This window comes from Podarcis cretensis (assembly GCF_951804945.1).
Source record: "Podarcis cretensis genome assembly, chromosome: 2".
Classification (NCBI taxonomy): domain Eukaryota; kingdom Metazoa; phylum Chordata; class Lepidosauria; order Squamata; family Lacertidae; genus Podarcis; species Podarcis cretensis.
In genome coordinates this window covers 84,773,808-84,791,366 of record NC_137171.1, presented here as the reverse complement: position 1 = coordinate 84,791,366, position 17,559 = coordinate 84,773,808, and positions in this window count along the sequence as shown.

Below are 17,559 nucleotides of genomic sequence, written 5' to 3'. Positions count from 1 at the left end.
TCTATCTGAACACCAAGATAGACCTTTACATCACCAAGATTCTTAACTTTGAAATGTTTATTTAACTCTTTGGCTAGTTTTTTTACTTGTTCTTGTGTCTTTGAAGTATAAATCAGGTCATCTACATAAACAAGCAAAGATTCTTGGGCATCTCTTGAACCTCTGAAATATAAGCAATTGTCAGCCTTGCTCCTGCTAAAACCAATGCCTACCAAAACGTCATTCAAACACTCATTCCAATTATGAGCAGATTGCTTGAGTCCATAAATAGATTTATGTAGTTTCCATACCTGATTTGATTTACCAACTTTCAATCCTGGCGGTAGCTCCATATAGAGCTCTTCAGCCAAGTCTGAATGAAGATAAGCTGTAGAGACATCAAATTGATTCACTTTGAACCCTTTCTGAGCAGCAACTGCTAATAGTGCCCGAAGGGTTTCACTCCTTGAAGTGGGTGCATAGACTTCGGAATAATGTAACCCCTCTCTTTGCGTAAAACCTCGAGCTACAAGCCTTGCTTTGTACTCTGGTTTCCCCATCGCTGTTGTCTTTATCCTGTACACCCACCTACAACTTACTGCCTTGGTACCTTCTGGCAGTTTGGTGATGGAAAACACACCCAGTTCTTTCATAGAATTCAACTCTTTTTGCATGGCCTCACGCCACCTACTGGCCTCCTCCTGGGGTAATTGCTCAACCTCCTCAAAACTTTCAGGTTCGCAATTTGCCAAACCAGCCCAAACACTAATAGCTTGGTACCTTTCAGGAGGTATACCTTTGTTGGCACGCTTGGAACGCCTTAACGGTTCCTGTGATGTTCCTTCAGTTTCCCCCTCTGACCCAGAATCACTAGTCGTCACCTGTTTGTCACTAGTAGTTGAAGAACTTTCTGATTCTGACTTTACACGTCTCTCTTGCTGTACGGGTGAACTTTTAGAGCTAGAAGATTCTGACTTTACAGACTTGGGTGAACTAGGCAATTTCTCACCCTCGTCCTCAGACTCAAATTCCTCAGCCTGTTCTGGAACTAATACCTGCCCTGGGGCCTGAGTTTCATTGTTACTGTTCACCACATCAAATAGTATGTCAGGATTTCCATGAATTTTATTCCAACCATCCTGTTCACAAAATTCTGCACTTCTGCTGATTGTGATTTTTGTTTGATTGCCTTCTACATTCACAAATCTCCAACCTTTTGTGTTGGCTTGATAACCACAGAAAAACATTTCTTTAGATCTAGGATCGCCTTTCCTACGTTGTGCCCTAGGCACCAGCACATAAGCACGACATCCAAAAACTCTTAGATGATCAATTTTTGGTTTTTTTCCAAGTAGCATGAAGTAAGGAGTGTTGCCTACTGTGCTATTGTACACTCTGTTAAAAGTATAATTTGCATACAGTGCAGCCTCAGCCCAAAACCGTTGTGGAAGTCCAGAATCAAACAGCAAAGCAGCAATGGCTTCCTGTAATGTTCGAAATTTTCTTTCGGCAACTGCATTCTCCTGTGGTGAATAGGGATTGGTAAGTCTATGAACTATACCTTTCCTTTTTAACCACGTCTCCAGCGTGTGGTTCACATATTCCCCACCACGATCTGATTGTATTTTACGCACCCTGGTGTCAAATTTACATTCGACTTCTTCAATCCAATCCATCAGGATGGAAGCTGCTTGTGATTTTTCTTTCAGAAAGAAAACCCAACTAGCCCTTGAAAAATCATCCACCAAAATTTGCATAAATCTCGCACCTCCAAGCGATTTGACTGGCATAGGGCCACACACGTCTGTGTGCACAAGTTCAAAGGGTTTCTTGCTTACTCTATCAGATCTAGGATAGTTACATGTCTTAACCTTAGCATGTTTACAAGCACAACAATCCAGAAAATTTGGACAGGGTTTAATGTTACACTCCTCAGCTAAATCTGGCATCTTGCTTACATACTTAAAGCATATATGAGCTAACCTTCTGTGTAGTAGATGTGCACAACCTGTATGAGGAGCCTTATTTACACACTTAGCTTGCGCTTCACCTGTTGAACATCTACCTGCTGCTAACTGCTCTTCATCCAAAACAAAAAGCCCATCCTCACAGGGAATTTTAACTAGCTCCTTCCCCTGTTTCGAAATGGTGCACACATCATTTTCAAACTCAACCTTAAAACCACTTTTTACCAGGCATGACACACTCAAAAGTCCATTCTTCATTCCTGGAAGAACGAAAACAGGAAGGTTAGTTTGCAAACAATTAACATAAATTGTGCCTTTAAAGTTCATTTCTCGTTTACTATTGTCTGCTATAGTCACAGTTTTTGCAACTGGCAATGTCTTGCAGTTCATCAAGCTGCCCCTAGATGTCGCTGGAACTAAACTGTGACTTGCTCCACTGTCAATAATCCACTTCAAGGTTTGTTGGCTCCTTTTAGGACTCTGTTGTGCTGCCATTGCAGATAGTCCCTTATCAGCACCTGCTCCCCCTCTGGATCGTTGATTCTTGTAGTTCTCACTTCGTCTTCCCCTGTAGCTCCGGAAACTGACCTTGGACTGTTGAAATTCCTGTTGCTTTTCTGGACACTTTGCTATCAAATGAAACCTGCTGCCACATCGAAAACATGACTTGCTGGCCATAGCAGACACTTGTGAGGCTTCCTTACAGCTCTGCCTGCTAGTTCCCCCACACTCTATGGTGGTTCTATGGTGAATTCGCCTAAGAGCTTCCCAAATTTCAAATGCAGACCTTAAATTTTCCACATGAGGTAATTGGGAATCGTCTATCGATACCATCAACATGCATCTAGCTTTAGTGTCCATTTTATCATGTTCCCTGTTCTGAGCATGTGCAGCAGCCTGTTGCTCTGCTGTGGCATCTGCTGCAACAGCCACAAACGGCTTTCGCCTCTGGACATAGTCAGCCCACACTTCTTTGGCTTCCAACCAGACTTGAGCCCTCTTAGACCACTGCACGTAATTAGCAGAGTTCAACTTTGTAAAGGGAACCTGGAAATCTTCCACTGCCATTCTTGGGGTCAGCTGCTACTCCCTCTGTGTGCCCTTGCTTCTCTTTCCCCTTGGGATTTGTTTTACTCACTTTTCAGACGCCTCCAGCCTCCTCTGAAGCCTTTTAAACTTTTTTCCCCGTCTCTTCACTAGCAACCTACCACCGTCCTCTGGTTTTATTAACAAAACAAAAACACAACGGGAGGTCAAGCTAGCCTTTTGCAGCTAATGAAGCTGTAAATCTTCACTTACGCAGCTCTCTCAACTTTCTGCAGCCTCTCAGTTCCTTTAAGAGCTGGATTTACGACCAAGCCGGTCTTCTCTCATCTGAAAGCTGCTTTCACTTTCTCTGCACACAATACAGCTGTAGAAACGTAGAAAACCCATAACCTAAGAGAGTTTGTGTACTGGTCCAGTAAACGCTTCCGCTGCGCAACCAGCAACAGTTCTCTTTGCAGAGCATTGATTAAGTCCAGTGCAGAGATTCTTGTTGCAGTACAAGCTTCAGAGTCTCAGCAGCAAAGAAATAACGACACAGGGAAGCCTGTCTTTCCAAAGACAGGTTTATTGCAGAAAGATAACAGAAACACCTCCGGAGCTTTCAGACATTTTTGCTTCACGCCCCCCAGGCAGAGAAAACAAACACTCTTTATATACTGAGCAACTTAACAACTTAACGAGCTTGACTACTTAAAGTCACATGACATTGCTAACTTGCCAGCGTCTAAGGTTTCACACCCTAACAATCCCCAGGTCAGAGATTGGCAACCGACTATTGAGAAATCGCCCTTGGATAGTTTTCTCTTGAAGCCACAGCAATGGACTACTAGGATTGTTCGGTCAGCAGCCTTGCTAGATTCTGTGCGTAACTTTAGGGTAAAGGAAACCTCAGACACTTTTTTTCTGCCAGGGATGCCATGGAAGCAGGATGGGTTTGGGTAGTGGGACATTGCCCCTCTTGCATGTCAGAACAGCTGGGGCTGTGCTTTGGGAGGAAAGGTATTTAGGATCAACTCACCTCTTCTTCCTTCAGAGTGGCTATTAAAGTGGATAAGATAGATATTGTTATTATTATTTCAGTTATGAATCATTTCCTTTCAAATGTCTCATAATGCATTGAACACATATGTAAAACAACTGCATGTATCAAAACAATTTAAAAACTGCATATAAAGGAACAATAATTTTATTATTTATACCCCACCCATCTGGTTGGGTTGACCCAGCCACTCTGGGCGGCTTCCAACACATGTAAAAACATAATTACAGCCATATGAATGCATGAAGAGAGAATCATGTGTATGAATAAAGAATCCAGTTTTCCTTTTGCTAGTAAGAAATGAGTCTATTGCTAGATCAGAGCCAGCTCCATACAGGGTGCTGCGCTAAAGCAGGTGCCCTGGAAACTAGCTGAAGGTCTTCAAACCAAACTGGACAACCAATTGCTGGGGATTTCTCTAGCAGTGGATTTTTTGCCTTGTGCCAAAGATGGAGTTACGGTAAGTAGACTCATAGGCTGAGTGGGCCTTGAATGTTAAGATTGGTGAATGAGGGATGTCTTAAAACAGAGGTCTTGTGCCCCCCAAAAGCCAGTGAAGTGGCAGAACAGCTGAAGATGTATAGAAACAGCTATATGATGATCCAGTGCTTTTTATCTGGGGGGTGCATACCCCTAAACATTTTGTGAATCTAGGTTTGGCCTCACTGAGGGGCAGTATTTCAATATGAGTAGGAAAATGAGAGTACCCCTAAACATTTTTTTTTAGAAAAAAGCACTGCCTATTACGAATGCCTCTAGGTCCTTCAAGCACAGTTGTCTTGTAGCAGTGCCAAGGGATGCATTTATGAAAAGCAAAGCGATGCAAAATTTTCTGTCCCAAACTCATTATCTTGAATCAAATCCTTATCGATTGAAAGAAAGGAAAAAACCACCTTGGAAGAACTGTGCCTAGGATTGTACCCTAAGAGCATTTTCAGCCAGAGCGTCTCCTCCCTGCACTTTCCTTACCCCTCTCCAGAGACACTCGGCAAAGAAAGCATTTGCTCAGGAAATGTGCTGTACAGCGAGAACATTTTCCCTCCCTGATTCGACGGTTCTAGGAAATGAAGACCACACAATGAACTGCAATGCATATTCTTTTTAAATTTTTGGCTGAATTCCAGACAGGAACGCAGCAGGCCGAGAGCCAAAGCTGATGGTGGCAACCATGTTTGTTGTTTGCCTGACTACCCTGTTCATGTCTGAAGCAGGGGGACAATGGGTCATATAGGTATAGGAAGAGTCTTTCCCTGGGATGGCTCAATGGCCAAACAACTTTTCCTCCCAGCTTGGCTCCCATATCAAAGTGAGCTCAGTTAGGAGGAAAGTGTTTGTGGCAACGGGCCATGGGGAAATAAAGTGGAGCTGCCCTAATCCATGCACCTTTAACATTATATCCTGCCCCTTTCTACATGAATACGGAAGATACAACCTAGATCAGACTAAGGATTAAGGAGATAGTTCATGAGACTCTTACTCTCAGGATCGTGGGTTCGAGTCCAACGTTCGGCAAAAGATTCCTGCATTGCAGGGCGTTGGACTAGATGACCCTCGGGGTCCCTTCCAACTCCCTTCCAAGATTCTATGACTTCACCAAACCTGGGTTGTGTACACATTGCCATGGACTCTGGCACCAGCGCACTCCAACCCCCGATGTTTGAAGCCAAGTACACATAATGTTTTGGCCACCTCATGAGAAGAGAAGACTCCCTGGAAAAGACCCTGATGTTGGGAAAGATGGAGGGCACAAGGAGAAGGGGATGACAGAGGACGAGATGGTTGGACAGTGTTCTCAAAGCTACAAACATGAGTCTGACCAAGCTGCGGGGGGCAGTGGAGGACAGGAGTGCCTGGCGTTCTCTGGTCCATGGGGTCACGAAGAGTCAGACATGACTAAACAACTAAACAACAACAACAACAAAACACATAATGTTAGGCACAATCAGTGCAGTTTTTCTAGAAAAAAAGGTGCCGGAATTCACCTTGAACCCTTCCCTCGTACCCTTAGAATGGCAATGGCCCCCACCTGAGAGGTGCCGGAACTGAGTTCTGGTGAGTTCCTGCTGAAAAGCAAGCCCTGGTCACAATCCATTTTTACCCTGGAGTTTCTTGAGAAACACCCCGATTTGATGTGATTGCGCATGCTCAGCTGACAGATGACAATTTCCTTGCATAGAATGGGATTGCAGGTGCAGGGAAGCAAATCAGGTCAGGGCCGTCTCTACCTGGGGGTGCAAAGGGTGCGGGGCACCTGGGCGCTGAAGCCGCCTTAGCTCTTAACCATGATCACAGTTGATCGCTGGGTCATTTCCGTTCTATTTTGTGGAAGAGCTGCAAAATCAATGTATCCAGCAGCACCCCAGTGGTGTCCTTCATTTCCACATGATCACAAAAACGGAAGATGGAGCTATCGCTGCCACTTTTTATTTTTTCATGTTAGCGGGTTTCTCTGTTCCCCTCCTTAAAAGCTGAACATCTTAGACTTGTGCCCCTAAAAAAACTTTGACCTGCCCCCCTCAAAAAATGGGAGCAGATCTTTGCACCCTGGCGGTGCATATGCTAAAGACGGCCCTGAATCGGGTGATATGCATTGGGCAAAGACACCCTGCTTCCTTTCCGGCTGCAAATGCAACTTGAAAGTCAGCATATTGGAAAAGCCTTGCTGCATTTTCTGCCACTAATGCAGAGCTTTCCAAACTGCGTGTCACAACATGCTAGTGTGTCGGCTGCAGTGTGTCGGTGTGTCGTGTGAACTCTCCCCGTGCTCCTCCCGGGGCTGGAAAGGGGTTAGTTTAACCTCCGCTTTGCTAGTAAAACTGAATTACTGTGTCGCGAAATGATGCCTGTCTAAAAAGTGCGTCACCGACATGAAAGGTTTGGAAAGCTCTGCACTCATGTGTATGTAGCCCTGGTTCCCCTCAAATGTTTTGCACTGCAACTGCCTTCATCCTTCACTGATGGCTACACTGGCTGCAGTTGATGGGAGTTGGAGATCAACCTCATCTGGAAGACACCAGAGTGGGGAAGCCCCAACAAAATTGAGAAGTGATGCGTGACAGCAGCTCATTGCCAGGTGGTTTCCATATGCCAAACTCCAAGGGGGGGGAATAAGGATGTTGTAATGAAAATGAGAGACCAGGGTCAACAAAAACAATGAATGGGAATACAGCAGATTGAGAAGTTTCACCTTAGGGAACTTATATTAGATCACAATCACCGCAATAGGTTCTGTGGTCTCCATTTACACTGCCTTCCCATTATTTGTGTCCATAAAAGGGTCTCCAGGCAGTACGACCATTTGAGAATAAAGAGCCGACAGTTTAGGATCATCTGCAGCTGGTGAGAAGGAAACCCAGTTTCTGTATATTATCCTCAGCTGAACTGTTATACAACCAGAGGGACACGTGAAGATGGCCGAGTGAGAAATGTAAACAACGTTTCTGCCAAAAACACAAGTTGAAAACTAGTAGGAGGGGAGGGAAGACGGGAAGTTGAGAGAGAAGCCAGGGAGGGTTTGAGATCACAGGCGCCCGGGACGAAAACAACACAGAGGGCTAAAGCAATAGCATGGAAGTCAATGGCATGAACTGGAAATGTGAGAAGGGTGAGGGCTTGTGCATCCCCAACAAAGCGGGAGCCGATTTGCACTTGTACCGATTTATATGTGTAGGTGCAAATTCAGAAGTAATTATTACAATTTAAATAGAAATATTATACATCCCACCAGGCAAAGGCTGCAACCACCAGGTGATTTGAGCATCTGCCCATTCCAGGTGTGTTCCCTGTACGTCCAAGGTCCCTGGGGACGCAGGTGGCACCATGGTCTAAATCCCTGAGCCTCTTGAGCTTGCCGATTGGAAGGTTGGCAGTTTGAATCCCTGCGATAGGGTGAGCTCCCATTGCTTTGTCGCAGCTCCTACCAGCCTATCAGTTCGAAAGCATACCAGTGCAAGTAGATAAATAGGTAGTGCTGTGGTGGGAAGGTAAATGGCATTTCTGTGCACTCTGGTTTTTGTCACGGTGTTCCGTTGCGCCAGAAGCGGTTTAGTTATGCTGGCCACATGACCTGGAAAGCTTCTGTGGACAAACGCTGGCTCCCTTGGCCTGAAAAGCAAGATGAGTGCCGCACCCCATAGTCACATTTGACTGGACTTAACTGTCCAGGGGTCCTTTGCCTTGCCTTACCCAAGGTCCTTGCCCTTCCTTCTTAGGGTTATTTATGTTTAAACTGGGTTTGAATCAGGTAGGCCACCCGAAGTTTAAGATCCAGGGGAAATGAAAGAAAGCTGGTGTTTGGGGTGATGGCAGTGCAGTTCACTGAGGAAGTTACCAGAAAGCCAGGCCAGAAGAAGATGGCTCCTCTTTCTTTTTGTGAATGTTCACTTACCCAGTGCTTTTAGAAGCCTATTAGGGGGCTTGGCTTGGCTTATGTGTTTCATTAGCAGCCTTTCTTCCTACAATTTGAGCACTGGGACACTTAAGGGGCAGCGCTTATCATTACAGTCATTGGGTGGCATTCAACTAAGTTTTATTCTGAGTAGACCCAGTGAAATTAATGAACATGACTAAGTTAGGTCCGGTGATTTCAATAGGTTTACTGTGAGTAAAACTTAATTGCATGCCACCCCATCCGGGCCTAATAATCCCCACAGGCTAACGTTTCACCCTGGCTTTAAAAGGATTATCTAGCTTTATATATATTTCTTACACAAAACTTTCTCAGGGCTCAGTTCAAGATTTAAACATGCTTCAGCGTCACTCTCATTCCTTGGTCTGTTCATGGCCCTTGCACGAAGTCTCTCGATAGCATCTTTGAGCAGCAAGAAGTCTTTTTAAAAAAAGCTTCGGAGGAAGAGCAGGTGAGAATGGGAACTTTGTGAAGTAGCATGCTCAGAAAGCTGATAGACATTTTAGTGGGGCTAGCAGATGAAAGCCTCCTAGGCCGCTTGAAACCAAGATACAGAACTGGCCTCATTATGTCCTTCTAAATGGTTATCCAAATTTCTCAGAGCAAGCCTTTTAGTGTGGCTGCCTCTCTTCTGGGGAATAGTATTCCTGTCAAGATAGGACAGGAGCCCACTATCTGCGTCTTCCAGAAACAACTGAAGATAGTTTTTGTTCTGACTGGCCTTCCCAGATGGAGAAATGGCTGGGTTGTTTTTGTTTTGCCATAAGTGCCCTCTTGTTGGGTTTTAGTCTTGTTTTAAGTATATTTGCCGTTTTTTCTGTCTTTAACCGTTTTTAATTAAACTGCCTTGAGACAGTTGTTTAGAAGGCAATTAATAAATTGATGATGAGAAGAAGACGAAGAAGAGCCAGTCTAAAAATCCAAATTAATGCTTGAGATTAAATCACTTCTTCTGAAACCACAGGTTTCAAACCAGGTATGATTTCCTTACCGTATTTGACATCACTCTATTTGCCAGTGACTATATCCTGAGGCACGCCATGCCCTCTTACACCAATAAATCTTTACTAATTCTCAGTGCCTGTGTGTAGGAGTGTGTACGTGCTGGATATAAACTCCAGGGAAATATTTATGGGAGGGATTTTAATTCTTCTTGGCTACAGGATTTTGTTTGTTTCCTTGGGTGATGTGTTGGCAAGGGTAAGAGAAGCCTCATGAGAGAGTCTGTGGTTCTTCGGAAGGGAAATGAGTCTCTGCTCAGGATAACAGACAAGTTTTAACAAGCAGTGGCACCTCACACCTAAGGCCAAAACTCATGGCGTGACGCTGGAAATTTGTGATCCGATCTCATGATTTGTTTTTTTAAAAACTAAAGCAACCACAAGCATCTCTGATTCTTATCAAAGCAGTAGCACTGGGAAAGTAGGTGTTTAACCCTTTCCTCTGTGCTATTTGCCCAAAGCAGTCACATTAGGTTGGAAAGGCATGATACAGGTAAATAAAGAAACTAATACCAGGACTTTTTTACCTGTAGGAACCAGGGGAAAGAATTTATATGGGACACTACTGGCTCACGCCTTTCCACATATTTATCAACCATCTCAACAAATTCAACAATGTTAGAGAGAACTTACCTTTGGAGAAGCCATGCTTATTCTTCTTCACAAGACTTGTTCTTCTATATCAGGAATGGGGAACTTGTGACCTTCCTGATATTGCTGGGACTGCAACTCCCATCAGCTCCAGCTACTGCTAAAATGTTACTGTTGAAAGGTGGTGGACTCTCCTTCATTGGAGGTTTCAAGCAGAGGTTGGATGGCCATCTGCCAGGGATGATTTAGTGGAGATTTCTGCATTAGATGATGCTTGAGTCCTTTCCGACTCTACAATTCTATGATTCTATTATCTCTGTCTTACAACTTGAAAGGATTTATAATCATATAAGATGGCTCCTGCTAGATCAGACAAGGGAGCATCTAATCCATTTTGTTCTCATCCATCTGTGGAGAGCTCAGAAGCAGGACATGAGCACAGCAGCACTCTCTCCAACTGGAACCCAGAGATGTGCTATCTCTGACCCTGGAGATAATAGTGCACAATCAACATGGCTACCAGCCATTGACAACACATTATTATTATTATTATTATTATTATTATTATTATTATTTATATACAACCCTATACCTGGAGGTCTCAGGGCAGTTCACAGAAAAGATCAACATAAAAACCACTATATATATATATATAAAGGTAAAGGACCCCTGACAGTTAAGTCCAGTTGCAGATGAATCCGGGGTTGCAGCACTCATCTTGCTTTACAAGCCGAGGGAGCCGATGTTTGTCCACAGACAGTTTTTCCAGGTCATGTGGCCAGCATGACTAAACCACTTCTGGCGAAATGGAACACCAAAACCAGAGCAGTGAACGGAAATGCTGTTTACCTTCCTGCCGGAGCGGTACCTATTTATCTACATGCACTTTTTGAGCATGCTTTTGAACTGCTAGGTTGGCAGGAGCTGGGACCGAGCAACAGGAGCTCACCCCATTGCAGGGATTCGAACTGCCAAACTTGTGATCGGCAAGCCCAAGAGGCTCAGTGGTTTAGACCACAGTGCCTAGACAATATATATAATCAAAATAAAAACAACAATCCAATAACACCCCACCGTCAAAAGAGCCACATTTTAAAAGGGCATAGGATGTCTATCAGATCAAGCAAAGGCCTGGTTAAAAAGGAATGTTTTTGCCTGATGCCTAAAGATGTATAATGAAGGTGCCAGGTGAACTTCCCTGAGGAGAGCATTCCACAGATGGGGAGCCACTGAATTTTTTATTTTAAAAATCATAAATAAACCTTTTTTGATGGACTCCAATTTGGTGGCCATCACTAGATCTTGTAGGTCTTCCCCTTATGCAGACAAATGTTTCACCACACCTTGATTAAAATTTGGTAGAGTCACCTGGTAACATTTGTTCCCAAATCATAGCCCAGGGCCCATTTGCTTGTTGTGCCAGCTCCAGGGAAAGGAATTTTGCTTGTCTGAGAACCAAGCACTGTTCTAAAGTACCTGCTATTTTCTTCTGCTGGGATTTCCCCACAGTCCCTTGGTTTGTTTCGGGCGGGGGGGTCCAAGACCTTGAATGACTTGATCCGGAGGTGTAAATTCTTACAGGGTCCTTTTGTAGACCAGGTTAATGATTTAGCCTGTTCTGAGCTAACTTGCCATTAAACTTCCAAGTCCAGACATTTTATGGAATAAGCTTTAGCCTTGACAGCTATCATCTCCAAAGGGTCTGAAACCCCAACCACAGACACAGCTTGCTCTGCACATAGTAAAGTCTCACTCATTGCAGTGCAATGGACATTCTCCTAATCTAGATTGTGCTGTGTAAGAAAACTGCCAGAGGACAGCACTGAACACGATTCCTTTATCAAATAATCACTGCAACCACACATGTCTCCTCAGATAAAAAGGGTAACAAACAACAGCTTGATGAATCTAGACAAGAGGTCGCCTGTGCCACTAGAATGGAAGGGTCCTTCTTCACCTTCCGGGGTATTTGCTAAAGTGGAGCACTGAATCTCCATCCAGATTGTCTGAATTGCTCCTGTTCTGTGCCCTAACTTTTTGGGGTAGATCAGGGTCTACTAACTAACAGATATTGTAGATGATTTGCAGTAGAGCGGAAACAAAAAGCCCCACCACCTCCAAATGATGCTGCTAAAATGCTTGCTGGGGGTGGGGGTTAAACAGGAGTGGATTTTTCTGTGACAGGATTGTGAGCTCAGTTCTGGTAATAAAAACAAAATCCTCAACTGAGCATGAACTCAGAGGCACCCCATTCCTTAATCCTAAGCATATGTCTGTTCCTCTGAGTTGCTATTTTACATCTGCCTTTGGCTGGTCTGTCTCAGGGTTTCAGTAAAAATGAAAGGTTGAATTCAAACTATTTGAAGCACACCCACCCACTCAAAAAAGAATTCCGGGAAGCGTAGTTTTCCTCCTCACAGTGCTACCATTCCCAGCACCCCTTAACAAATGACACCTCCCAGGATTATTGGGGGAGGTGCTTTAAAATGCACGGTGTATATACAGCCTAAGTAAGTTGAGCTTAAGTCCCATTGTCTTGCTGGTTTCAATGGGAGCCAAATTCAGTTAACTTAGCCTGGCTCCCACGTCTCCTGAAGTCTGCCTGCCCATGCTTATAGTCACTTGAATGGTCCAGAACAATTTTACTACTGAACTTCTCAAACGAATTCAAAGAACCACCTGATTGGGTGGCAAGGAAGGGGCAGAATAAGACATTAATATATTTAAAATTAGGTAATCAGAATAGGCTTGCTCCACGTCTGGTTAGCCCCACCTAGAACCACCTGATTGGGTGGCAAGGAAGGGGCAGAATAAGACATTAATATATTTAAAATTAGGTAATCAGAATAGGCTTGCTCCACGTCTGGTTAGCCCCACCTAGAAATACCTAGGTTTGTACCAAGCAGAATAGTCATCATCAACCCATCTAATGGAAGAGATTTACTTAAGCCACATCTTAGCCATTGCTCAGCTCACCAAGTGGAGAGTGAGTGGGGAGAAGTGATCTCTTTCCTTCCCCTTTTGTGATGGCTTCTTCAGCTCCTGTTTTTAGAAGGGGGCGGACATAATTTGACAGGTGGCTTAAAGAATTCTTCTAACTCTGGGGCCCACAGTTGAACACTGATCTTCCCAATGCAGTCCTCCAGTCACACTAGCACAAAAGCATTAGTCTTCTCTTTCACAGTTGGCATCTATCAGCAGCCACTCCAGCCAGCTGCAGCTAATGGAATAAGGAGGTTGTAGCACCCACGCCATCAGCTTAACTGTGGGTCCACCTGTCTCCCACCCTGACCCCCACCATCCCTGAACAGTTGCATTCAAGCTGGTCATCCTAATAACTTTGAAACTTTAAGAGCCAAGAGACTGCGATGCGGCAGAGCAATGCTTTAATCCATTGCAAGGGACAGGGAAGCCATTCCTGACATTTATTACAACTAGTATAACAAGCTCAGTAAAAAGGGCGGTTTTAACTTGGCTGCCACAGATAATACTCAAATGGGAGACACGTTTTTATGAGCGATCCTCGTAATTCTTGCTCCAAAGACAGTATTTCCTTTGCCGTTGTTGTCACTTATTTTGTTAGCAACCTCCTTTTCTAAATTACAGTATAATTCATCATTTACCTATATGCTCTACACTGGACAGTGCCTGCCCGCAGGCTTACAATCTAAAAGACATGACACAAAAGGTAAAAAGGATAGGGAGGGAAGATGACAAGCGAGCTCAAGCACCTAGCCAATATCATTTTACCATCACTTAAGGCAATCTTGTGTCCTTTACAGATATTCACTGTACAGAAATCCTGGAGTAAACATCAGTGGCCACAATAGGATACACAATGTGCCAGGAGATGAAGATCAGGACCCCGTGTTTAAAACCCAACAAGCAGTCATTGTAGGAAGAAGGAAAAACAAATATATTGGCTTAAGGAAAAGTACAAAAACTCCAGCTGTCTTAGTGACTAGAAGAATCCTTTTAAGGGAGGCAATGCTGCCACCTGCTGCCACTGTCGGGAACTTGCACCATCTTCTGTACCAGAGCTTTTAAATGACAAAATCCAGAAATTTGTCAAATCTCCTTCCCTTATCCTTTTTCTCTTAGCCCAAAGAACATTGCTGGGACAAAACGGGTTTGCTTTTTGCAGTTACACCCCCTTTTCTTCATTTGCTCTCCAGTAAAAGGTCTCATGGGGCGCAGGTGGCGCTGTGGGTAAAAGCCTCAGTGCCTAGGGCTTGCCGATCGAAAGGTCGGCGGTTCGAATCCCTGCGGCGGGGTGCGCTCCCGTCGTTCGGTCCCAGCGCCTGCCAACCTAGCAGTTCGAAAGCACCCCCGGGTGCAAGTAGATAAATAGGGACCGCTTACAAGCGGGAAGGTAAACGGCGTTTCCGTGTGCGGCTCTGGCTCTGGCTTTGGCTCTGGCCAGAGCAGCGATGTCACGCTGGCCACGTGACCCGGAAGTGTCTCCGGACAGCGCTGGCCCCCGGCCTCTTGAGTGAGATGGGCGCACCAACCCCAGAGTCTGGCAAGACTGGCCCTTACGGGCAGGGGTACCTTTACCTTTACTTTAAAAGGTCTCATGTTGAAATTCCTCTGTGCCTTCACAGTTCCTTCAAGCCGTTCCAAATATGGCTGTTCTTTCTTCCGAATAAATGATGCTGTTTGCAGGGCTTTGCTAGCAGCAATCAAACTGCACAAGCCTGGTTCTATCAGAAAGCAAGAAGGCTGGTTTAGCCTTCTGCCAGGAAATGGCCATGCTGTCAGATAACATTTTTTTAAAGGAAATGTTGTAGATGAAGTGGTGTGCTCAGGAGCAGCTGAAGGGTTTGTTTACGAGCGAATTGCTTCCCAGTGAAAACATGCAAAGCGATGAACATTTCAGCATTACATCATGCCTTCAGGTGCAGCCTCAAGATGCACAAAAGCCACTCTTCTACATAGAGCCAGTGTGGTGTAGTGGTTAAGAGCGGTAGTCTCGTAATCTGGGGAACCGGGTTCGCTTCCCTGCTCCTCCACATGCAGCTGCTGGGTGACCTTGGGCCAGTCACACTTCTTTGAAGTCTCTCAGCCTCACTCACCTCACAGAGTGTTTGCTGTGGGGGAGGAAGGGAAAAGGAGAATGTTAGCCGCTTTGAGACTCCTTAAAGGGAGTGAAAGGCGGGATATCAAATCCAAACTCTTCTTCTTCACCCAAATGACGGGAGGCTACATGGGAGTGACACAGCCGCTGTGTCAGAGCCAGCCCTGTAAGGACTTCCCAACAGTCTTCCAGCATCCCTCCCAAAAAACTGACTCCTCTATCTCTGGGGTTTGCAGCCCCTTTACCATCACAAGAAAAATCAGCAAATTATTATCTGGGCAGACACACATGCATACCCTCCAAGTGTCCCTATTTTCCAGGGACCGTCCCAGAATTACGAAAGCCACCCCAGCTTCTGATTTGATCCCAGAATGCCCCTGTTTCCCCTGCCAGTGCTGCCTCTGCTGAGCTCAGGGGTGGGGGAGGAGCCAGCACTTGTCCCAGGTGGCGATGACAGTGGTGGTGGTCATGGCTTTGAGGGAGCATCCTATTGCCTCTTGGTGGCTGCCGGCCTCCTCCCTCCGTAGCAGCTGCTGGAGAGCAGGCGAGGAGGAGGTGAGGCTGTTAACCCCATGGGACACACCAGCTCTGAGGGCAGGCAGAGGGCAGGAAGAAATAGGAAGCAGAGCAGAGCTCAAGGAGTCTTGGGTTTTGTTTATTTTTTTAAAAAAAAAGCTTTGTGCATCTCCGTCTAATCTTGTCCCTTTCTAAAATTTATTTATTGGTGTGCATGTTTCTTTTTGTAAATCGGCTAAGGAATAAAATAAAATAAAATTGGGATTAAGGGATTTTCTCAGAATGGGGGAGGGAGCGTATGCTGTGTCCCATTGGTGCATGGGTGCCTTTCTTCTGAAAGGAAATTGTCTGCGGGGGCAGGGAACAAGAAAGGGAGGCCGGGGGGGGGGTGAGAAAAGTCCCTGTTTTCATCTGAGGGTATGAACATGCGCATACACAGATACATGCTAGCCAAGAGAGACCAAGCACACTTTCTAAAATAGCAGGGATCCTCCCATCTTCCCATCCCCGTTCTTACTTTTAGGTTAAAGAGCAAAATAATTTGGATGCTTTGTAAGTGTATTCTGCCACTCCATCATGAGACTGGTAGCCAGGCTCTTTAAATAATTAGATCTCCTCTAGTGCATATCCTTCCCCCAATATATTTTCCTCTTTCCAAGTCCCCGTTTAGTTGCTTGGATTTTTTTACTTCTTTGCTGGTCTTGAAAACATGCCTGAATATGTACTTATACAACAAATCAACCCCCCTTCCTTCTTTTTGCTATCAGCCCTTTGAGTGTGGCATAGAACTGATTTTCTACTACTGTACTGTCATGTTCTTAAAAGTCCTTGTAAACGGCTTGCTCTTGAAACACACACACACACACACACACACACACACACACACACACACACACCCCTGCCTCTGCTACCACCTTCACAACTCATGCTTAAGCTCATAGCCTTATGGTTTCCTGCCCTTTGTGGTCTCTAGATGGTGCTATCCCCTTTGAAAATCCCATAAAGCTAATGTTATTTTGAGATGAAGATTTTGTTGCGCGCAAAATGCAAATACATCATTACTAAGAAAGGGATTTCTCAGCTGAAACTTGGATTCCTGTTGGGGGTTCTCCACAGGAAACCAATGCCACACATTTATCCAGAGCCATTGTTCGCCAGGTGGAAATGCTAGTGACAGCGCAGACCCACAGGGGAGCCAGATGTCCCCAGAACATCAATGCGCCATTGAACAAAGCAGGCATTCCTTATTTCAGAACACCACAGCTGGCAACACTACACTGAGCAGCTATATCACAGCCCAAGAATCCTTTCAAAACAACAAGGCAGGTTGCTTAAAAGAACACTGGGGCAGCCTTCGGAATGGTTTATCCCACCTGGTGTCTTGCTAAATTCTCTCTGCAGTGGGTTGATAAGGGAGGGGTTGAGAAACAAGGGATGGGGCTAGAGATCCTGTCAAGCAAAAGTACCATCCATATTGTCACCTGAGCACTCTGTTCCTTAATGGTGTCTGAGAACCACAGGGCAGCATTGTTAGGACACTGACATGTCCTTGCAAGAAAAGGACTGCAGCTCAGTAGTGGAGCACATTCAAAAAGGCCCCTTAGCATCTCCAGGTAGATCTGGGAAACACTTCTCACTGCAAGGCTGGAAAATATCTGCCAGTCAGTATGGACCAGACTTCTTTCAACTGTGGATCCAACCAGATACTCCCATCATCCATGACCATTGGGTTAAGCTGGCTTGGGGTGGCTGGGGTTGTGGTCTGACATCATTTAGGAACTGAAGATGGAAGGTGTTGGTGCAAAGTCTAGACAACACTGAGCCAGGTGGAGCAATGTTCTAAGGCAGCTTTGTGTGTTCCTGTGGCATTTCCCTCACAAAGAGCAACATGGAGAATTGTCACCTATTCAGTCACAAGAACTACAGATTTCTCC